This window comes from Typopeltis vanoorti, chromosome 24 (assembly GCF_054136105.1).
Source record: "Typopeltis vanoorti isolate ZY-2024b chromosome 24, IOZ_Tvanoo_1.0, whole genome shotgun sequence".
NCBI classification, from domain to species: Eukaryota; Metazoa; Arthropoda; class Arachnida; order Uropygi; family Thelyphonidae; genus Typopeltis; species Typopeltis vanoorti.
The window spans coordinates 41,794,971-41,819,784 of NC_143572.1; the positions used below are offsets into that span (position 1 = coordinate 41,794,971).

The 24,814-nt window shown below is 36.8% G+C and overlaps 1 protein-coding gene across 2 annotated transcripts in view; it reads left to right on the top strand.

Annotated features, from left to right (window-relative positions):
• LOC150093130 (ankyrin repeat and IBR domain-containing protein 1-like) overlaps positions 1 to 24,814 on the top strand; it is a 424,458-nt gene that overhangs the window by 103,299 nt on the left and 296,345 nt on the right. The gene's annotated exons all lie outside the window — the stretch shown is intronic.

Below are 24,814 nucleotides of genomic sequence, written 5' to 3' on the forward strand. Positions count from 1 at the left end.
TCATTTAGCAGTTTTTCAAAGTAATTACTCCATACTTCAAGGATATCTTTTTTTTCTCCTGTTTTCATTTCACCTTTGTCATCTCTAATTCCTTTTACAGCACTCTTTCCTCCATTCCTAAGCTTCTTCAACAACCTCCAGAATATTTTGCCACCTTCTTGATATTTATTTTCTATATTCTTGCCGAAGTCCTCCCATGACTTTTGTTTAGCTAGTTTTACACACTGTTTAGCTTTCTTACATTTGTCTCTGTATTCTGTAAGAGTAAAAGCTGACTTATTTGCCAGGAACTTTTGATATGCTTTCTTCTTTTCCTTCACTGCCTCTTTAACTTCCTGTGTCCACCAGGGAGTTCTGATTTTTTTATCCTTGCACACAACCTCACCACATGCCTCTCTGGCAGAATCAATCAATGTTTCCTTCAGAGTTTGCCACTGAATCTCCAAGGTTTGATTCCTGTTCTCAAACTCTTTCATTTTCTTTTCAATAATATTTCTGTATTTTAGTCTACAGTTCACATCTGAGAGCTGCTCAACTTTTATTCGCTTTAAAACTTTCTTACATGTTATTCTTTTCAATATGAAATTCAATTTTATCCTGCTCAAGACTAAATAGTGATCACTTCCAATTTCAAATCCTCTGTACGCTCTGGTGTCTTTCACCAGGGAGAAATCATCACTATCAACAATAACATAGTCAATGAGACTTTTCTTATTCCTTGACTATTCTCTCCATGTGAATTTGTGCATATTTTTATGTTGGAACATGGTGTTAGTAATAACCTGTCCATGTCCTGAGCAGAAATTCAACAGATATTGCCATTATTATTAGCTTTGCTCTTTTCTCCAAATTTTCCCAAAATATTTTCGTATGTCTCACAATCATTTCCTACTCTGCTATTTAGATTCCCAACAAGGACCAACTTTTCCTTTTTCATTGTGTCAGTTGCTTTTTCTAAAGCGTCAAAAAATTCCTCCACTTCTACCTTAGTAGAACCTTCTGTGGGACCATAGGCACAAATAAGTCTCATTGTCCAGTTCCCCATTCTCATATTTGCCCACATTACTCTACTTGAGACTGACTGCCATTCAAGAAGATTAGCCTCATATTTTGTGTTGAATTATGGCTACTCCTTCTTTTCCTTGATTGTCATTGCCTGAATATAACATTTTGTATTTATTGCTCAGCAAGATCTCACTAGTTTTGGTCTTTTTTGTTTCGGTCACCCCTATTATGTCGATCTGGTACTTATCTAATTCCTCAGCTAGCTCCATTTCTTCGTCATTCAGGCCTCTTACGTTGATAGTACCGATCTTTAACTCTGGTGATGTTGAGTTGGGGTTTGTTTTCAGATTTGTTTCAGTAGCTGACTTTTCGCTGTTCGCCCTGGTTCCCTGGGCGAACAGTGAAAACAACTAGGGCCTTGTTTAACCGGGCGACGCCCCAGCCGGCATGAAATTTTGTCACGTTGTTCCATCATTTTTTTTATTTTGGTTTAACCAATAAGAATACAATTTGGTCGGCTAAATCCCAAATTGCCAGCCCATCCTCGTTCGTTCAGTATCAAAGTAGATACCCAACAGGGTGCACCACGAGAAGGTGAGAATTGGACATTAGGTCAGAAGCCCTGGTCGGTTCTCTGCATTCCTTTAAAGGCTATGTGGAGGTCTCCTCTCAGTTATACAGCTTTGATCCTTAAGCACCCTGAAAAAAAAAAAAAAAAGGTAATAGGTAATTAAATATAAGGAAGAAAGAGATAAAGCAATAATAGTAAATAAAATAAATATAGAGTTTACAATAACGAATTAGACATAAATTTTTGCAAATAATGGCACAATAGTCCTCAATATTACTCGTACAGAATAGCCAAAGTGAGGTCTTATCAAGGCCTTGTAAAGAGGCAAAATGACTTTCTTATCTTTACATGTGAACATTCATTTCAGCATTGCTATTATCTTTTGATTTGTATTTGCAGTCTTTGCTACATGGCCCCTGAACCTTCAACTTCTTATCTACTAACACCCAAGATCCCAAGCCTCATCAGTTTCTTCAAGCATAATACCACCAATGTTATACGACATTGGATAGCTAATCACGCTGGAGTAAATGATTTTACATTTACTGACATTGAACTGACATCCATTTTCCCATGCCCAGAATTCCAGCTTATTGAAATCATTCTGCAAGTACTGCATACCAGCAGCATTCCTGATTACCCTACCAATCTTTGCATCATCATCATCATCATCAGCAAATAGCTTATGTCATTTGTCAAATCCTTCCCAATATCATTACTGTATAGATTGAATAACAGTGAACCAAGCATTGATCCTTGTGGAACACCACTGGTTTCCTTAAATCTTGCAGACTTGCATTCCCCATATACCTCTTATTGATATCTGTCAGTCAGCCATCCACTTGTCCACACTAATATTCTGTAATCCAAACCCATATTTACCAATATATGCAACAGTCTACTTTGCTGTATTATGTCAAAAACATTAGCAAAATCCAAAAGTATCAAGGTGTATCCATTCCCCTTGTCTAGTTCAATGGTAACATTGTTATAGAATGTGAGCAAGTTGCTAAAACATGACCTTCCATTAGTAAACCCATGTTGCTCATTGCATTCATTGTCAACCCATTTCTGAATGCGAGCTGTAACCAATTTTTCCAAAATCTTCACCACCATTCCTGAGATACTAATTGGTTGATAATTGGATACATCCATCTTTGCACCACCCTTGTGCAATTCAATTACCATACTTTCTTTCCATTCCTGTGGAATCTTCCCTGTTCTGAGACTCATATTAAACAGCCTGGTTAAAGGAATAGCCAGTTCAGATGAACACTCTTTTAGCACTTGGGCTGATATCCCATCAGACCTTGTTGCTGAATTCTTATTCAGTTTGTGCAACATCTCTAATACCTCGTCCTCATACACCTGAGTTTCTTCATCCAGTGAAGAGGTAGCAGTGAGGTCAATGTCATGTACACCAGGTTGATAGCTTTTAACAAAATGGGCACTCATTAGTTAAACAACCACTTCTGCATCTGTAATCCTCATGCCATCTGCATTTAGAAGAGTTATTTTTTCATATTCATTCTTTCTTTTACTTGCAGCATTTCTTTTCATACTCAGACTTTGCTTTCTGTACAACACTTGTGACTATTCTAGTCCGCTGCTTATAATTTTCATAATGCACATCATCCTTATGCACACAGTATTCTTTCCACATCATCCTTTTCTTAGGAATCTCTTTATTCTTTGAACTCTCGGGACACGCGCTGATATCACATCATTTAAATATCGTTTGAATGCTTCCCACACTGTCGATATTCTTCCCATCCATTAGTCCAGCCTATTCTCCTGAACTTAGTATACTCCTCAGTTGGTCATAATTTCCTGCTTTTTAACCTTTTCTGAATGGATCATTCATAAACTTAGTCACTTCCCAAGTGAGTACCACATGATCACTGTTACCAACTGGAGGTAGAGTAGAATAGTTACATCTTGAACTGAAACACCTCCTGGCACTATTATCAAATCTAGCACTCTTTAACCTTGAGTTCCTTCTGTCACATGCTGCTTGAGGAAGTTGTCTCGCAGCAGCTCAATAAATGCATTTTCATTCTTCTCATGAGATTCTACTGCTATCCAATCAATATTTTGATAATTAAAGTCTCCCGTTATGATTACATTACTCTTTTTGCACTCATCCTTTCTATTTAGCCATGCATTTCTTCATCACTAGCACCCATCCATCAGGTCTGAAACAACACCCCACTGTGTAATTGATCTTGTTAGATTCCAAATCACACCAGATGGCTTTGGACTCAGTGCCAAATGAAATATTGTTAGTAGTAGTACTACAATCATAGTTCTCAACTCTAACTGGATTCAAGTCATCCGATATCATTAGCACCACATCCCCCCCCCCCTCCTCTCCTATCCTCTCTATCATTTCTAAAAATAGTGTACCCTTTACACTCAATGTCAGTTAGTATGTCTGATTCTAATAGCCAATTCTCACCAATGCCTGCAACCTTAGATCCCAACATATTGACTTAGGCAACAAACTCTACCCCTTTTTTTCTGATACTCCTAGTATTCGTGTACAGACATAATAATCTACCTGGATGTTCTTTTGTATACTCTTGTCTGGACTCTGCATGACACAGTTGGACGACTTGCAGATCTGTATTCTTCTCTAGTGTGTTATACATGTAGACCTATTTGCACACGTTTGATGGGTCTGAACCAGATGAACACAAAGTCAAAATTATTCTCTCCTCATCAACATTTCCATGACAAAGCCTATTCTCGAAAATAAGGGGATCAACATCCTTCGTTGTTTTATAGCCAGTAAGCGAAACTAAAGATCGATAACTACGATCTATAAGTTTCATGCCGAAAAACTATCGGCAAAGGCAATTCGAAGTAAAGGTGGAGCAAGCTCCCTCACTATTCTTGATATTTTCTCATAATGTAAAACACAGCTCCTAGGAGATGTAATACTGTCATTACATTATGAGGAGAGGTCACTACCCAGACCGGTTACAACCTTTTTTGAGGTCTCATCAGTGAGTAGGTAGACCTGGAAGATATCAAAGCTTAGTGAAAAGAACTTACATACCTTCATTATACGAATGCCATAAAGGTGTAATTATAATTATGTGATGAGACCTCAAAAAAGGTTGAAACTGGTCTGGGTAGTGACCTCTCCTCATAATGTAATGACAGTATTACATCTCCTAGGAGCTGTGTTTTACATTGTGAGAAAATATCAAGAATAGTGAGGGAGCTTGCTCCACCTTTACTTCGAATTGCCTTCGTCGATAGTTTTTCGGCATGAAACTTATAGATCGTAGTTATCAATCTTTAGTTTCGCTTACTGGCTATAAAACAATAAAAGGATGTTTATCCCCTTATTTTCTATATTAAGGTGCCAGAAAGGGATGCTTAAGGGTCAAAGCTGTATAATTGAGAGGAGACCTCCACATGGCCTTTAAAGGAATGCGGAGAACCGACCAGGGCTTCTGACCTAATGTCCAATCCTCACCTTCTCGTGGTGCACCCTGTTAGGTATCTACTTGGATACTGAACGGACGAGGATTGGCTGGCAATTTGGGATTTAGCCGACCAAATTATATTCTTATTGGTTAAACCAAAATATAGAATGATGGTACAACATGACAAAATTTCATGCCGGCTGGGGCGTCGCCCAGTTAAACAACGCCCCCGTTGTTTTCGCCAGAGAACCAGGGCGAACAGCGAAAAGTCAGCTACTGGAACAAATCTGAAAACAAACCCCAACTCAACATCACCAGAGTTAAAGATCGGTACTATCAACATAAGAAGCCTGAATGGCAAAGAAATGGAGCTAGCTGAGGAATTAGATAAGTACCAGATCGACATAATAGGGGTGACTGAAACAAAAAAGACCAAAACTGGTGAGATTATTCTGAGCAATAAATACAAAATGTTATATTCAGGCAGTGACATTCAAGGAAAAGAAGGAGTAGCCATAGTATTCAACAGAAAATACGAGGCTAATCTTCTTGAATGGCAGTCAGTCTCAAGTAGAGTAATGTGAGAAATATAATAATGGGGTACTGGACAATGAGACTTATTTGTGCCTATGGTCCCACAGAAGGTTCTACTAAGGTAGAAGTGGAAGAATTTTTCGAGGCTTTAGAAAAAGCAACTGACACAAAAAAAAATGAAAAGTTTGTCCTTGTTAGGAATCTAAATAGCAGAGTAGGAAATGATTGTGAGACATACAAAAATATTTTGGGAAAATTTGGAGAAAAGAGCAAAGCTAATAATCATGGCAAATATCTGTTGGATTTCTGCTCAGGACATGGACTGGTTATTACTAACACCATGTTCCAACATAAAAATGTGCACAAATTCACATCGAGAGAAGAGGCTAGAAATAAGAAAAGTCTCATTGACTATGTTATTGTTGATAGTGATGTTTTCTCCCTGGTGCAGGACACCAGAGTGTACAGAGGATTTCAAATTGGAAGTGATCACTATTTAGTCTTGAGCAGGATAAAATTGAATTTCACATTGAAAAGAATAACATGTAAGAAAGTTTTAAAGCGAATAAAAGTTGAGCAGCTCTCAGATGTGAACTGTAGACTAAAATTCACAAAGATTATTGAAAAGAAAATGAAAGAGTTTGAGAACAGGAATCAAGCCTTGGAGATTCAGTGGCAAACTCTGAAGAAAACATTGATTGATTCTGCCAGAGAGGCATGTGGTGAGGTTGTGTGCAAGGATAAAAAATCAGAACTCCCAGGTGGACACAGGAAGTTAAAGAGGCAGTGAAGGAAAAGAAGAAAGCATACCAAAAGTTCCTGTCAAATAAGTCAGCTTGTGCTCTTAGAGAATATAGAGACAAATGCAAGAATGCTAAACACTATGTAAAACTAGCTAAACAAAAGTCATGGGAGGACTTTGGCAAGAATATAGAAAATAAATATCAAGAAGGTGGCAAAATATTCTGGAGGTTGTTGAAGAAGCTTAAGAATGGAGGAAAGAGTGCTGTAAAAGGAATTAGAGATGATAAAGGTGACATGAAAACTGGAGAAAAAGATATCCTTGAAGTATGGAGTAATTACTTTGAAAAACTGCTAAATGAAACAAGCAGTGATGACAGCACAGTGGTAAAAAACACTGACAAGGCATGCAGTCAGGAATACATATCCATACTTGAAGTAGAAAAAGCCATCAAAGGCTTGAAATGTGGAAAGGCAGCAGGAGAAGATGATATTCGACCAGAAATGCTGAAGTATGGTGGTATAAGAGTCTTACAGTGGCTCACTGCATAGTTCAGAAAGCCTGGACAGAGGGACGAATTCCCAATGATTGGAGTAGAGCTCTCATAGTACCCATATATAAAAAGGGAAATAAAACTGCATGTGAGAATTACAGAGGTATTTCCCTACTGGGTGTTCCTGGCAAGATCTATGCAAGTATACTTGAGAAACTGTTGAGAAGAATTGTGGAAGAAAAGCTTGGTGAAGAACAAGCTGGATTCAGGCCAAATAGAGGCTGTCAGGATCAGATCTTCACTTTACGACAAATAGTCGAGAAAGCATGGGAATATAACAAAGATCTGTGTTTAAGTTTTGTCAATTTGGAAAAGGCATATGACAAGGTGCCAAGAGAGAAGCTATTCAATACGCTACAGTTATATGGTGTCAATGGGGCATTATATCATGCAATACTTAGTCTTTATTTGAGTTGCAAGTCAGCAGTTAGAATTGAAGGAAGTACAGGAAGATGGTTTAATGTTAAATCTGGTGTGAGACAAGGATGTACATTATCCCCTCTGTTATTCATTATCTATATGGATCACATTATGAAGGAAAGTGGTATTAAACATGATATCAAAATTGGAGATGTTAATGTCGGCTCTTTGCTTTATGCAGATGTTATACTTCTAAATAAATCTGCTACAAGTGTGCAAGATTCTCTGACTAAATAGAATAACTGTTTTAAATGATATGGTATGAAGGTCAGCAATAAAAAGACAAAGACAATGAAAATAGGCAGAATCATTGAAAATGTCAACTGTGTTTTGAATGGAGAACCTGTGGAACAAGTAAAACGTTTCATTTATTTAGGCACAATTTTTACTGAAGACTGTAAATTAAATATAGAAATAGACAACAAAATCAGCAAAGCTGGTATGGTGGGAAGTCAATTGAATAAATTCATATGGAATAAGAGAGAAATTAGTCAGAACACTAAATTAGCTGTATACAAGACAGTGTTCAAACTAGTTTTAACTTATGGATCTGAGAGTTGGGTCAGAAGTAAAACACTTGACCAAATACTAGAGACCACAGATATGAGAGTCCTGAGAAAGATTATAGGCATGAAAAGATGGCATCAATGGCAATATCATATTAAAAACGAGGATATTAAGAAAGAACTTGACATTGTCATCATCCAGGAATGCATTAGCAGAGCTAATCTCAGGTGGTATGGTCACTTAAATAGAATTGGCGAGGAAAGATTAGCAAAACAAGTGTTCTCTGCCAGGTTGGCAGCAAAACAACCCAGAGGAAGACCAAGATATAGGTGGATTGATACGGTACAAAGTGCCTTAGACGATAGAAATATAAGATCTGATAGGGTTGGAGTCTTGACAAGTAACAGACTGATTTGGAGGAAAATTGTAGATAGGAAATTAATAATGATGTAATTTTTTTCATGTAGTACTGTCATATCCTGTACACCCCTTGAGGAATTCATTGAGGGTACATGGCAGGAATTTGTTGATGATGAGGTGCCAGAAAACTAGCCATTTGACTTTTTATCTTAACTAAAGCCTATTCTCATCATTAACCCAGTTATATAATATTTTCGCTCTTATAATCACATTCTCATCATTCCTACCTTTATAATTTAGTTTCCCTGATTCTCAGCACAGAGAATCAGGGAAATTAAGTCTCATACACCTTTTTCCCTCCTATATGCCATACTATGCAATCTACATTTCTTCAACCTCCCTCAATAGCTAGCATTCCAAAGTCCTGATATTTCTTATCGCTCATCTCTAGACCCTCTCGAATGTTTCTACACCACACTGAAAACCAGTTAATCAAATTTGAGCACACTAGCCTAAGTGTGGTCTGAGCATTGCTTTATACAGTGGCACACAACCACTTCTTTATCCCTACTTTTTTGCACTTCATATCATAGCAGTACTACGATGTGCAACCTTTGCAACATGCCCTCTAAACTTCATTTTAGTGTCAACCATCACTTCCAGATATCGAATTTCATCCACTTCCTGCAGTATGGCATGGTCAATATAGTACACAGCCTTATATTTCTGCATTTCAAAATTCAACACCTTGCATTTATTAATATTAGAACTACAACCCCCACTCATTTGTCCAAGTCAAAAGTCTATTCAAATTATCCTGAAGGAAATTAACATCAACAGTGCTACTTATAATTTTCCTCAACTTTGCATCATCAGCAAACAACTGAAGATCCCCAGTCAATCCACATAATCATTTATAACAAATTAAACAGAATCCTGGGGCATGCCACTGGTTACCTTCCTTTTTTGAGACACTGCTCCATCATACATACACAACTTGTTGGTATTAGTCAGAGAGCCAATCTCTGATCCATCTAATCAATATATATTATGTAATCCCAATGTGTGCAGCTTGTACACTAACTTATTGTGTGGTAATCTATCAAATGCTTTTGCAAATCCAAGCATATTTTTCTAAAAGCTATCAACCTAGTGTATGCAACATCGAGTTCACTGCTACCTCTTTTGAAGAAACAAAGGTGTATGAAGAGGAGGTATTAGAGCTATTGCACAAATTCATCGATCAGGAACTAATGGGATATCAGCACAGGTGCTAAAAGAGTGTTCAGCTTTACTGGCTATTCATTTGACCAGGCTATATAATTTAAGTCTCAGAACAGGGAAGATTCTATAGGAATAGAAAGAATGTATGGTAATCCCATTGCAGATGGGTGGTGCGAAGATCGATGTATCCAACTATCGACCAATCAGCATCTTAGGATTGGTGATGAAAATCTTGAAAAAATTGGTTAGACCTTGCATTCAGAAATGGTGTAACAGTGAATCTCTCTTTACTTTGCAATGAACAGCATGGGTTTACTAAGGGAAGGTCATACTTTAGTAACTTGCTCACATTCTATAATAATGTTACCATTAGTCTAGACAAGGAGAATGGATACACCATGATACTTTTGATTTTTGCTAAGGCATTTGACAGAATATAGCATAGAAGACTGTTGCATAAATTGGAGAATATGAGCTTGGGTTATAAAATATTAGCATGATTAGGAGGATGGCTGACTGACAGATATCAAAAAGTGGTCTACAGGGGATGTGAGTTTGCAAGATTGGTGGAATCTAACATTTTCTATTCTAGCTGGTATATCACAAGGATCAGTCCTTGGTCTACTGTTATTCAATCTATACATAATGATATTGGGAAGGATTTGACAGATGATACAGCTATTTACTGATGATGATGATGATGCAGAGATAGGTAAGGTAATCAGGAATGCTGTTGATATGCAGTACTTGCAGAATGATTTGAATAGGCTAGAATTGTGGGCATGGGAAAATGAATGTCTGGTCAATGTCAGTAAATATAAAGTTATGCACTTTGGCATGATTAGGTATCCAATGTCATATTATATTGGTTGTATTATACTAGAAGAAACTGATCAGGCTAGAGATCTTGGAGTGTTAGTAGATAGCAAGTTGAAGTTCGGGGCCCATGTAGTAAAGGTTGCAAATACAATCAAAAGATAATTGCAATGCTGAAATGAACTTTAACATCTAAAGATAAGGATGTCATTCTTCCTCATTACAAGGCCTTGATAAGACCTCACTTGAACTATTGTGCACAGGTCTGGTCTCCTGGTTTCCATTGTGATTTTGATACAGTGGAGAGAGAGAGATTGTGCAAAGAAGAGTATTAAAACTGATATCAGGATTGAGGAATACTGATTATGAAGACAGATTGAGAATTTGTAGACTGCAGACACTAGCAAACAAGAAGAAGAGGGGGTGATATGATTGAGATGCACAAACTTCTGAAAGGGCCATTCAGGATTTCAATTCATGGAATTTTTCATTTTATGAAGGGTGGGGAAAGGACAATAAGGCATCCTTGGAAGGATGCCTTATTGTCCTTTCCCCACCCTTCATTGAGAATGAATGCTGTTAAGAACTGGTGAGGGCTAGATTTTTCTCTCATTAGAAATGGTTGGAATGGATTGCCATTGGATGTGGTGAATTCAAGCTGTATGAATGAATTCAAGAATAAGTATGATAGCTGGTGCATTTAATATGTGACCTTCTTCAATTAGTCTTGGTTCCCAGAGGTCTCTCTTAATAATAATATGACTGTATATGATTTTCCCGTATCTAACACACTCGTTACCTTATCATAAAATTCAAGTAATTGCTAAAACAAGATCAAACTTTTACAGATCCATGCTGACCATCATAAAGAATGCTATGTCCATCAACCGAATCCTATATTCTATTCCTAACCAATCTCTGCAATACCTTCACCACAACTGCAGTTATACAGACTGGTCTATAATTGGAAACTTCTGTCCTATAACCATTCTTGTGGAGTGGTACTATTTTGCCTTCTCTCCACTTCTTAAGAACCATACCCGCTGAAAGACCTTCATTAAATAACTAGGTCAAGGGCATAGCTAACTGTTGCGCACATTCCTTAAGAATACGGGGTGATATGCCATCCATTCCCACAGCTTTATTAACATCTGATTCTTTCGCTTCCAATTCTCCTAATACTTACCATCCTTCTGTCTATTGCACCACATTATTTACACCAGTATGATTGCACTGATAAAGGGCTCATTCAGTAATTCCACTAGTCCTTTGCAACTGTTATTCTGTTGCCATGACTATCCACTAGTGTCAAGTTGCCATAATTTTTCTCTTGCTTGTCATATAGCAGAAAAATTCTCTCAAGTTAACCTTACGCATGTCTCCTCTCATAATGCACCTTTTCTTTCTTTGTCACGCTCATCATTGTCATAGCCTGCACTTTATACTCTTCATGGATCTGATCACCACCTACTGTCTTGTACCTGCTCCATAGCATTTTCTTTTCCAGCACAGCTTGCTTGATTTCATTGTTCATCCGTTTCACTCTTACTCTGTTTACTTGTTTAACCATTGGTACGCAGTTATACATTACTTGTGTTAGATATTGCCTGGTGAATATCTACACACTATCAACATCTTGTCTGCTCAGCTTATCTACCCAACTTACTGATGCTAACTCACTACAGAGAGCTTCCTATAATCACCTGCTTTATACTTCCACATATATCCATTTTTGGTAGTAGCCTTTTCTTGTTTCACCACTTCCAAACAAGTACCTCATGATCACTCTCATCAACCAGCAGCAGCAGTGTTAATATCTCATTCATGACTACATCTTTCAACTTTAACTACAACTACATATTCAACTTCACCAAATCCAAAACATTAAAGCCTCTAATTGCTGCAGTCATGTTGCTTAAAATATTTACCTCTTGGAAATTCAAAAAACTCACTCTCTCCTTGTTCCCATGCACTATATCTTCCTTCAATTCTGTATTCCTGTAATTAAAGTCTCCCATCAGGATCACTTTCTTTTTACATGCCCAACTAGTTTGCCTAAACATTCCACAGTCAGTATTCTCTACATTCCCTGGCCTATAACAGCATCCTGTCAGATGTACAGGATGTTAATTTCAACTTCACGCCACACAGATTCAAAATCTGTGCGTGCATTATAAACTTCTTTACTTTGTGGACACAATTCCTCTGCAATCATTAATGGCACTCCCTCCCTCTTTTTACATTTCTATCTTTCTATTCCTGACATCACATCCTCCTCAGACAACCAAGTTTTACTTATTCCAATTATTTTTGGGCATGCTGGCTCAATCAATGCAACAAACTCAGTTCTCTTGTTTCGAAAACTCCTTACATTTTTGTACAAACATAGCAATCTCTGTGTCTTTGAGGCCATTCTACCAATGCCAACATTCTCTATTCTAGCTGCTATACCACACCTCTCTTCAGTTTGACCACTGACTCTAATTTCCATTCATGCCTGTCTCATCATCATCATTATACATTCCATTACCTTGTGCTGCTTCAGCCACATCTTCAACATCATATCCATCTTCCTCCTGTTGTACAATCCATTTAGCTGTGCTATCCTGCTTCACAAGTAGACTGATCATTCACTACATTAACTTCTTGAATCTGTGTCTTCTCAGAAAACAATAGCCTTTCTAAATGCCCAACATCAAATCCATTCAAATGCAATCCTTTAAACCATTCCAGCTTTCCTTCAAATTTACTCCGTAGTTTACAAACTGAACTCCCTTTGCCTCACAGAGCTCAGGCATCATACTATTCATTTTGTACTCACAATTTAGACAAATTGTGAGTATGTGAATTACAGACTCTGGTTAACAGGAGAAAGAGGGGTGATATGATAGAGGTCTATAAACTTTTGAGTGGGTATTATAGGATAGCATCTGATGAAATTTTTCGTTATATGGAAGGTGGGGAGAGAACATGGGAGCATTCATGGAAGTTAAGTTTGTTCACAGTCAAGAAAGGGGTAAGATTTAGGTTTTTCCTCTCCCAGAGAAGTAAGTAAGTGAGTGGAATTGTTTGTCTTTATGGGTAATGAGTGCATCTAGTGTGAATGAATTTAAGAGAAAGTATGATAGCTGGTTTGGAAGATTTATAGCCTCCCTCGATGAGTCCTTGACTCCCTGGAGGTCTTAGATAAAAAATAATAATAAGAAGAATATTGCAAGTGTTGCAAAGACTGCACATCGTAGTGCTACTATGATAAGAAGTATTCTAACATATAGGAATAACGAAGTGGTTGTACCACTGTATAATGCGGTGGTCATACCACACTTGGACTATTGTGCTCAAATTTGGTCACCTGGTTTACAGTGTGATATGGAAACACTGGTGAGGATCCAGAGATGAGGTGACTAAGACAATATCAGGACTTTGGAATGCTGGCTTGGAGAGAGAGAGAGAGGGGTTGGAGAAATGTAGATTTGCAGAGTTTGGTTTGGTTAGGAGGAAAAGAGGTGATATGATAGAGACATATAAGTTAGTGAGAGGATATTATGAAATTAATTCAGACAGGATTATAAAATGAATAGAAGGTGAGAGGGTAAAAACCAAAGGACATAGCTGGAAGTTCTGTTAGAATGTGGTGAAGAGGGGTGTGAGGAGTAGATTTTTTACATGGGGAATTGTTAGTGAATGAAACGCATTTCCAGAAGGTGTTTTTAATGCAAGGAGTGTTAAGGATTTTAAGATTCAGTATGATAACTATGTTGTCAGTTGAATGAACCTCCGACAGTGAGTCTGCCGACTCCATGGAGGATGCAGTAATAACAATACATGGGGTAAATGTACAAAGCAGTATATAGTCTATATTTATGTTTTTTTAAGTCAGCAGCTAGAATTGAAGGAAATATCTGAATGTGGTTTGATGTAAAATAAAGTGTTTTTTATCTTTGCTCTTCATTATCTATTTATGAATTTCATTATGGAAGAATGAATCCCATTATGGAAGAACAAATCTACATAAAACAAACTTTGTTTTATGCAGATTTGTATACTAAACAAATCCAGTGCAAGTCTCCAGGCTTCTTTAACTCAACTTAATAACATCTGCATGAAAATTAGTAATAAAAACGAAAATGACATGAAATCTATAATTATATCATATCATTGGACAAGGGAAAATATATCAGCTATTTAGGTACAATGTTTATTGAAGATGGAAATTAAATATGGGTATGGACAGTAGAATTAGCCAATCTGGTATGGTTTGAATATTTCAATCTCTTATTCCATATAAATTTGAATAAATTTATATGGAATAAGAGATTGAAACAGAATGGGAGAGGAAAGGTTAGCAAAGCAGATGTTTGATGACAGGAAAAAGATCCAGAGGTAGACCAACATCTAGGTTTGTTGATGCAGTTAGAAGTGCTTTAGTAATATCTGACAGTTTTGGTGTCCTGACAAACTAATTTGGAGGAAAATCATTCAAAGGAAGTCAGTGCACAAAGTTTACATTTTTTTTACTCTATCTTGTACACTCTTGGAGGATTCATGGCCAAAACTGTACTTTTTTCAGTACTTTAAGAAATTTAATACTTTATAATATAAACAGGGGTGTATCGGGTGTTGGGGAGGAATAGAACCTCTCTATCTTGGATGGTCGCATCTTAGGATGGTCCAGGAGGATTGGTTCCCACCGAGCACCCAGCTCTCACTTATGACTGCTTGAAGCTACCAACAAGGTAGTGGCTACATCTTGGTGAACTGTGTTGATCCACAGGCAAAACTAATTGAGAGTAGCCAGATATGGTGACTCATCTTCCATGATTTGCAGGCAGCAGTGTACACCATTACTGATCTTGAGGCTGAAGATGAATGACGTCGGCAAGGTTCAAGACTGTATGTTAGGGGCATGGATAGAACTTGCCTTAATGGCCACAGTATTGTGGGAAACATGAGGGAAACTACTGCATTCAACATCTCCATACCAACCACCATGGCAAACACAACAAACCAATGTTCCTGAGTTCCTGGCATCTCTTAAATGGACAGGGTGCTAAGAATCTCCAGCAAACCAATCAAAATAGGAACATGAACTGTTAGAACTATGTTTGAAGCTGGAAAGCTGAGAAATGTTATTGATGAAATGAGAAGACTAAAAATACAAATCTTAGGCCTGAGTGAAATAAGATGGCCAGGCTCAAGAAAATGCTGTTCCCACGATATGACCCTATATTACTCTAGAAGCAGTAATAATATTTCATTCTCTGATAGATTAATGCTCCTACAACTCAGGTGCCAAGCAATCAACATAAATGTTATACAAGTATATGCACCAGCTTCAGACAAGGACGATGCAGAAATTGACCTTTTCTATTCTCAACTGAAAGAACTTCTCAAAATGACAAAGAAACATGACATCAACATTGTCATGGGAGACTATAATGCAAAAGTAGGGAAAGAAGCATCTGGAATCACAGTAGGACAGTTTGGACGGATAAGAAGTGACAGAGAAGATTGTTTAATACAATTTTGTCAAGAACAAGACAATTACAAATATGTGGTTTGAGCTTCCAAACAGAACACTCTACATATGGAAATCTCAACAAGACAATTGCAATACTAGAAGGTAAAATCATTGGAAAGAGAAAACATGGAAGAAGAAAAATATCATGACTAGACAATATAAACCAAAAAACTGGACTAAACTGAACACACAGCTCTTAATCAGAGCCACTAAAGATAGAAGTATCCTTTCCTTTAGTGTTACACAGTGATCAGTATTCATTTCAGACAAATTATGGAGACTACAACCATGTTTGAAATAATTACTTTAATTTCCCAACATTTTGACCTTCATATTAAGGTCATCTTGAGTATGTACACACACACACACACACACACACACACACAGATACAAGCTATATTACATTTCAAACAGTATGCCAGAGAGACAATGATTTCATTTACAGTTGTTCTACTAGCCTGACCTCTAGTGAAAAAAAAAAACTACATCAAAGCTATATACTATTTATAACATTATCAGAAAGCAAATTCATATAGATGGTTTTATAACAGCAACAGTTGTGTCCTAATTTAACATGAGAGTTGTTATATTAGAGTTAAGATTCTGGATTACTTACATTCTCATTTATAATTAACTCTTGGACGAAAAGGTTATTATTATTATTATTAACTTATGTGGGTAGAATATGTGCCTTCCATATTCTTGGGATTTTTAGACCATCATTATTGTCAAGATTAGGGTGGTTGATAAGAATTTAACAGGCTTTCTTAAATTTACTTCATACCATGTTTTGGTGTGTTGTAAACAGCAAGCACCTTTCCAGTCAATTCTATGTAGGGTATTCAGGATATGCTCAGAATGGCCATATTTATCATAGTTATTAAATTTAATGTGCCATTTATGTTCCTTTTTTCAGATAGGAATTGTGCTCCCTGTTTTGCCTATATAGGACAAATTACAGGTTCATTGAATACAGTATACTCCAGGGTGGGCCAGTGAAGGAAGTAGATCCTTGGATGAGTTGAATAAGTTCTTTAATTTTGCAGGAGGTTTAAAGGTGACATTAAAGTTGTATTTCTATAGTATTATGTTACTTTATCTGATATTCATTTAATGTATGGAATGGTTACAGTTTTATTGTAATCTAGTTTATTTTTGTTTTTAAGTGAGGTCTTGTGAAGAATTTTGTTGATAGTGTTTTGGCTATAGTCATTTTTCAGGAAGGTATTGCTGATAACTTTTAATTCATCTTTAAGTGCTTGTTCACTGGAGCAGATCTTCAAAGCCCTGTTTTTAGTATGTTAATTGCACCTACAATAAAATTAGTTTAATCCTTTATCCAAGTGTGAGCAAACACAGTTTGCGCCTGAAAGTATCTTCAGGACTGGGGTAAGGTGGTACAACACCAGGCAACTCGTTGCAAAGGTGGAGGAAGCTACCAACACTCCTATCTCAGTATCTCCTATAATGCAAAACACATCTCCTTGCGGATATGTCTAATGTTATGCATTAAGGGAAGGGCCACTACCCAGACTAGTTTCGACCTTTATTGAGGTCTCTTCAGTGGCAGCCAGGCCCAAGTGGAGATATCAGGCAGAAGCATTAGCAGGTCATCTCTACCTATAGGAGTTGCCAAATGGTGTGCCACCCTTTTTTAATAAATTCCTCTGGATTTAGAGAAAGATGTTGAAGGTTATTTTACACTTGGTAGTTTCCTCCACCTTTGCAACGAGTTGCCTATGTTGTACCATCTTACCCCGGTCCTGAAGATACTTTCAGGCGCAAACTGTGTTTGCTCACACTTGGATAAAGGATTAAACTAATTTTATTATACTCTAACCAAGTGAAAAATAACCTTTCAACATCTTTCTCTAAATCCTGAGGAATTTATTAAAAAAGGGTGGCACACCATTTGGCAACTCCTATAGGTAGAGATGACCTGCTAATGCTTCTGCCTGATATCTCCACTTGGGCCTCGCTCCCACTGAAGAGTCTCTCACTATCAAGCTGAATCTCAGCACAACTTTTTTTACTCTAAAGAGGCCAATGATGAAGAGATATGAACTCCCATTCTACCTCAATAAAGGTCGAAACTAGTCTGGGTAGTGGCCCTTCCCTTAATGCATAACATTAGACATATCCTCAAGGAGATGTGTTTTGCATTATAGGAGATACTGAGATAGGAGTGTTGGTAGCTTCCTCCACCTTTGCAATGAGTTGCCCTGGTGTTGTACCACCTTATCCCAGTCCTGAAGATACTTTCAGGCGCAAACTGTGTTTGCTCACACTTGGATAAAGGATTAAACTAATTTTATTATACTCTAACCAAGTGAAAAATAAACTTTCAACATAATTGCACCTAGTTTTTGTGTTGGGTGGTGGTAGGAGTTTATATGTATATATTAGCTAGTATGTGTAGGCTTCCAGTAAACAGTGAAGGAAAGACTGCCAGAATGAAGACATGTGGCAAGTGTATCTTTGAAAAGGAAGTGTGTTCTGACTTTCAATCTCAATTGCGAATTATATGTGTTTGTGTTGTTTGTTTGTTTAGGTGGCTAAGGGAAGTATCTAATGTCTGGCAGTCATGGGACCAGATAGCGAAAACATCGTCAACATCTAAGCCAGACCTTTGGTTTTAAAGTAAAGGAATCTAGAGCATGTTGCTCAAAAGCTTCCATATAAAAGTTACCAATTTGGGGGGGGGGGATAACTGTGAGCCTGTGGCTGTGCCTTCTTTTTGTAGGTAGAAAGTGTTTTACCACCACACAAAATAGACAGAACGTAATACATGTGCAAAGAGCCCTGTGATATCGGAGGGAATTTATCCTGTAAATGAAGAATTGTATCATTGATTTGGACATTTGTGAAAAGGGCAGAGACATCAAAACTGACTGACTGGTCCATTTTTTTCTAAGTATGTTGTTCGGTTTAAAATAACAGTGGCACCGGAAAAAATACTTGGTAAAAATGAATCAATTAGTCTCAGACAACAGTACTTATCAATTTGTTAACTATAACCCAACTAATTGGATAAAAAAGAAAATTGAAAAATTACTTAAATCAGTCACTTCTTGGCCCAAGGATACAGTTTAAAAACTACTTCCATACTATGCTCATTCTCCAAGAATTTACTACCAACTCGAGGAGTTGGTAGGTCATTCCTCCTCCTATATTAAAAACACACAACATTTTGTAAACAAAATTAAAGACATCACACTGGAAAAAAGTGATTTATTAGTCAGTTTCGATGTCTCGGCCCTTTTCCCAAATGTCCCAATCAGTGACACAATTTTTCTTTTAAACAACACACCAAAACATGGTATGAACATAAATTTAAGGAGGCCTATGAAATTCTTATCAACCACCTTAATCTTAACAATAATGATGATCTAAAAATCCCAAGAATATTGAAGCCACCACATATTCTATCCACATAAGCTAATAATAATAATAATAACCTTTTTGTCCAAGAGTTAATTATAAATATGACTAAGTAATCCAGGATCTTAACTCTAATATAACAATTCTCATGTTAAATTAGGTCACCACTGTTACTGTAATAAAATTATCTATATGAATTTGTTCTCTGATAATGTTACAAATAGTATATAGCTTTGATGTAGTTTTTTTTTAGCTTGTCTCTGTGTGTATATATATGTGTGTATATACTCCAGATGATGTCCTTAATATGAAGGTCAAAACATCAGGAAATTAAAGTAATTATTTCTAGCATGGTTGTAGTCTCCATGTAGTCTCTGCACTGCATGTGTCTGAAATGAAAGACAGAAGTAAATTTGCAAAGTGGCTGCTGAACTCCATTAGAAAATAGCACTTAAAGAAGATAATATAAACAACTTTTAAGACTTTAAAAGTTTAAAATTTTTTTGCAGATAAGAGCTAGGTTTTTCTCCTAGAGAGCAGTGAGTGAGTGGAATAATTTGCCCTTAGGGGTAGTGAGTGCAACTAGTGTAAATGAATTTAAGGGAAGGTTTGATAGCTGGGTTGGGTAATTTACAGCCTCCCTCGATGAGTCCTTAACTCCTTGGAGGTCTCAGATAATAATAATAATAAAAACACCAAAGTCTTTGCATGCAGTCACACAAAATAAGGGAAGGCTTTTTCCAGTTGGTTGCATTTGTTATGGCTCAATTTACAGAAATTATTCTACTTTTGTTGCTCAATGTTAAATCTTTCTACTTATTTGGCCAAAGCCAAATATTTGAAAAGCACACTGAATTGGCCAAATACCAAAGCATTACTGAATATTCATCACATTCTCTAATTACAAACACAATGTTTTAATTATTTTGCATGGAAAGACTCATAATCAATTTTCCTGGAAAAGTAACCACAAGGTGATCAAAAATAAAATATCTCCATCTTACACCCTTGCCATACATTTGATTTTTCATCAAACCATCTTTCTGTCCCTCTTTCAATTCTAGATTTACAAATTTACATCACTCAGTGATCCAAAGGCTGTGAAACTTTGCAGGAATACATTGTGCCTCATGCAAAAGCCGATATCTGAGAGAGAAAAAAAAAAGCAATTCCAGGGGCATTGTAAATACCACATGCATGGAATTTGCATATCACACAACTTGGCAGGTGTCAAGAGGGTTTAAAAAGATGGACACGGGAGTTTTCTCTTCATTCTAGTTATTAATACTGTACACAGATGACACTAACTTTGCCCCAACATGCTTTGCTCGTGAAGCAAAGCATGTTGGGGCTACCCAAACAATTTCATTGCTGTTGCAGCACTCTGCAAATTTTGTCATCTGAACAAATGTCGATTAGGTTCACTATCTCTGTATGCTCTGCAACAAATGATTTTCCATTTTTGAAGAAACAGGATCGGCAGGAGTTAGACCTGACAGAGGTCACCAACCATTCAGATTACAACAAGTGAATGAAGTTGCTACTGCCGTTGTAGAGCAGACCATGGAAAACAGCATTGGCTCCTGCACTGCACGTGCTGTATCAAGACACATCGATGTGCATTACAGAGCTGTCTAGGAAATTCTATTGAAGATTCTGCATTGGTACCCATTCAAGATAACTCTGAGTTGCTCAAGCTGGATGCTGTGTGTCCATGGATGATTTTGTGGGGATATAATGCTCACTTTCACCTGAACTGAGCTGTGAATACCGACAATTGCTGGGTATGGGCTACACAAAATCCACATCCAATCCAACAAATTCCTTTATATTCACCCAAAGTTACTATCTGGTGTGGGTTTTCAACTTCGTTTATCATTGGACCATTAATTTAAGGACATTCGTCAGTGAGCTCCTGTGATCTGCTCAGTTACTGCCAAGAGGTATTGTAATATGATGAACAATTTTGTTGTGTCACAGCTACAACAGTGCCTCTGCACGGATTCAGTAATTTTCATGCAGGATGAAGTCCCTCTGCACATCAGTTGATCTGTACAGGAGGTTCTTTGAGAATATTTCACATTAGCCAGAGTAATCAGCTATGCGTTTTCCACTGCATAGCTGCCTTGTTCACCTGATTTTACCTGACCCCCCTGTGACTTCTGGCTCTGGAGATTTCTCAAAGATATCGATCAACAGTTTTGCTGTTTCTGTGAACAGTTTCTTCATGATCTTGAGTTCAAGTTCCTTAATGACTTGAGAAATGCTCACAGAGACAATATGTCAGACTTTACAATCAATCCCATATGTAACATATAACTTAAAAATGTTCATAAAAGAACATTTTTATTGTTCTTTCTGCCTCAGTTTTGACAGTACTATGTGATTAAGTTTACATTGTTACTATATCAGCACTTTTTCTCCAATGTAATTTTCATACCTGTTGTCTTTTTACTTCTGATTTTCATGCTAAATTATTACAGCAGTTCAGTTAAAGATCCATTTCCAAAGATTTCTACTAGATTTATGTAGGGATATAGCATCATTTGCATAGAGAGAAACAAATTGAATAATTCTAATTCTGATATCAGATTTAATCTTCTGCTTTCTTTGATAATGTTATCCATATAAAAGACTATATAAATAATAGAATAGATGGCTAGAATAAATAGGATAGATAAATTTGCACCCTTGCCTTACATTTGATTTTACATCAAACCATCTTTCTGTCCCTCTTTCAATTCTAGATTTACAGCTTTTGTGCAATACTGTAGCTACACCTGATTTCATACCTCTTCAACATTTTCTACCACCATTCCATCATCGCTTCTGTCACACATTTAAGTCTTTCAAAGTAATTATTCCAGACATCCAGAATATCTTTATTTTCAGCTTTCATCATCTTTATCTTCTCTGATTTTTTGTACAATGCTCTATCCTTCATTTAAAAGATTTTCAGTAGGCCTTAGAATATTTTGCCACCTTCCTGATATTTATCTTCTATATTCTTATCAGCTTTTCCATGGCTTCTGTTTAATTGCTCAAAGCTTCCTTATATATTTATTTATATATTTGAAGGCACATTCTGACTAACTTGCCAGGAATTGAACTTTAGTATGATTTCTTATTTTTGGGGGATTGCCCGTTTAACTTTGATTCAACAATGAAGTTTGGATTTATCTATCCTTGCAGATGATTTCACCACGTGCCAAATTGCCTGAATTATTTAATGTTTTCTTCTGTTTACTACTGAGTTTCCAAAGTTGCCTCTTATTTTTAAATTCTTTCATGTTTTCTCAATAATTTTCTTATATCTGAGTGTAGGTTACCTTCAAAAGATGCTTTACTTTTTTTTTAGAACTTTCTCACATACTTATCTTTTTTGATATAACATTTATTCTTCTCCTGCACTAAATTAAATGGTGATGCTTCTTATTTCAAATTTTTGTTTTCTGAATCAGAACGATGTTGCTATCATTACATAATCAGTAAGACTTTTCTTATTTTGTATTTCCTCCATGTGAATTTGTGCACACTTTTATATTGGAACATGGTGCATGGTGTTAGTAATGACTAAGCCATGTTCTGAATAGAAATCTAGCAGATACTTAACAATTATTATTAGTTTTGCTGTTTTTTCCAAAATTTTTCCAAATATTTCTATGCCTGGTATTCATTTCTTACTCTGCTGTTTAGATCTCCAACAATAACTAGCTTTTCCTTTTTCTCTATCAGCAGCCTTCATATAATTTAAAAAATTCCTCTATTTCTTCACTAGTAGAACTTGAGAAGAACCTGACTACCAGAGCCACAAATAAGTTTCATCATCTATTTTGAAATTTGTCCACATCACTCTGCTTGAAATTTCTTACCATTCAAGAAGTATTCCTTTATATTTAATGTTGAATACCATGGCTACGAAGAGCCTGTGTAGCTCAGTAGAAGTGGCATTTGCACTCTACAGCACTTGACCACACGAAGAAAGGATTTGGTGGTTCAAATCTGGTCGCCGACTAGAGGAAATTTTTCTAAGCCTTTCTTCAGCCGGTTCCCAAGTTAGTCGATCTCTGGCATGGGCTAGCGGGTTTTTTCTCCCGGAAACTCAGGTTTTTCATCCCGTAAACTCAAGAAAATCGACTGTAGAACCCACACTATTTTCAGACATTAAAAATATTGTGTTAGGGTTAGAGACCATGAGATGGCGGCACTAGCTTGCCGCCTTCTTCACTGCATACCAATGAATCAGTGATAGCCTTGGACCAGCTATTTCTCTGATTGGCTACCAGTGGAGATTGAACTGCCCACTCAGTCTCCAAAAGTTAGATAGGGTAAACGGCCCCGCCTACTCCCTATACGGGAACAACATAGGCATAGTTGATGAGTTGATACCATGGCTACTCCTTTCTTTCTCTGATCACTGTTGCACAAATATAATGTTAGTTATTATTTAACAGAATCTACCTTTTGGGGGGGGGAGGGTTGACGTGGTACTTCTCCTTCATCTTCTGTCAATTTTATCTCTTTCTGTTGATAAGGTTTTTACATTCATGATAACTATCCTCAGTTTGTTGATGTGGAGGGTTAGCATGAATTTTTATATTATTATAGCATGAATTTTTATGCTATAATTTAGTCCATAAGGTTGTCTGACATTTCAGCTATAAAGTTGTTTCAGTTTAAATTATTGGATTTCTTGACCTGGGAGGTGGCCAGTAGTTGACATTTTAGTTACTGAAAGTCATCCACTGTTCTGTTTGTCCTTATTCCCTGATGAAAACAGTGCTGGCCTTGTTTAACTGGGCAACATCTGATATGACATGACTTATATTGCACCATTTTGTTTTTGGTTTAAGCTAATACAGAATACAATTTGGTCACCTAAGTTACAAATTACCAGTCCACTCCCCTAATTTTCTCAGAATTCTCATATCTGTGTTCTCTAGTCTTTGAATGAACTTAATTTTTGTATCCTTTTCTTCACAAAGTTGTATTTATATATATTGAATTTTTGAGTATCTTCATACTGCATTCAGTAGTAATAGTGCCCTTTATTTGGAAATACTTGGATATGAATAGTGGTGTGGTTTATTGTGAATTGACATCAGCAGGAAATGATAGTGCCACAGTATAAGACACTGATCAGGCTACATGTGGATTTCTGTGCACATATCTGATCACTTGGTTGTGGTAATAGAGAAACATCAGAGAGTCCAGATGCAAGTAACTTGACTGTCTTAGGAAACTGTGACATGTTGAGTATTAAGACAGATCAAATAAATATGCTCTACATTGCTTGGCAGGTAGCAGGAGAATGAGTGACATGATTGAGACATGGATCAAACATATGCGATATGATTGAGATGTAAGTTGGTGAGAGGAGATATAAAGAAAATATATTTAGCATGTAGAGTGGGGAATGAGCAGAATGCATTGCCAAAATGAATGTTCTAAGCACAAAATTTGAATATGTTCACGGGGAGGGATGGTATGTAATTGTTGATATAAAAGAAAATCTTGGTATTTCCAAGAAAATCTTGGTATTTCCAAGAAAATCTTGGCAAATTTTGTTTTAATATCCAAAAATGTGGAACTTGGATACTACACATACAAAAAATATTGAATTACAAGTTAAAAATGATGGTACTAATATATACAGTGGCTGATAAGAAAACACTGAATATTATAATGCTGTTGTTGCTTTGCTTTCTAACACTTCGTGCATCAAAATATTTTGACTACGGTT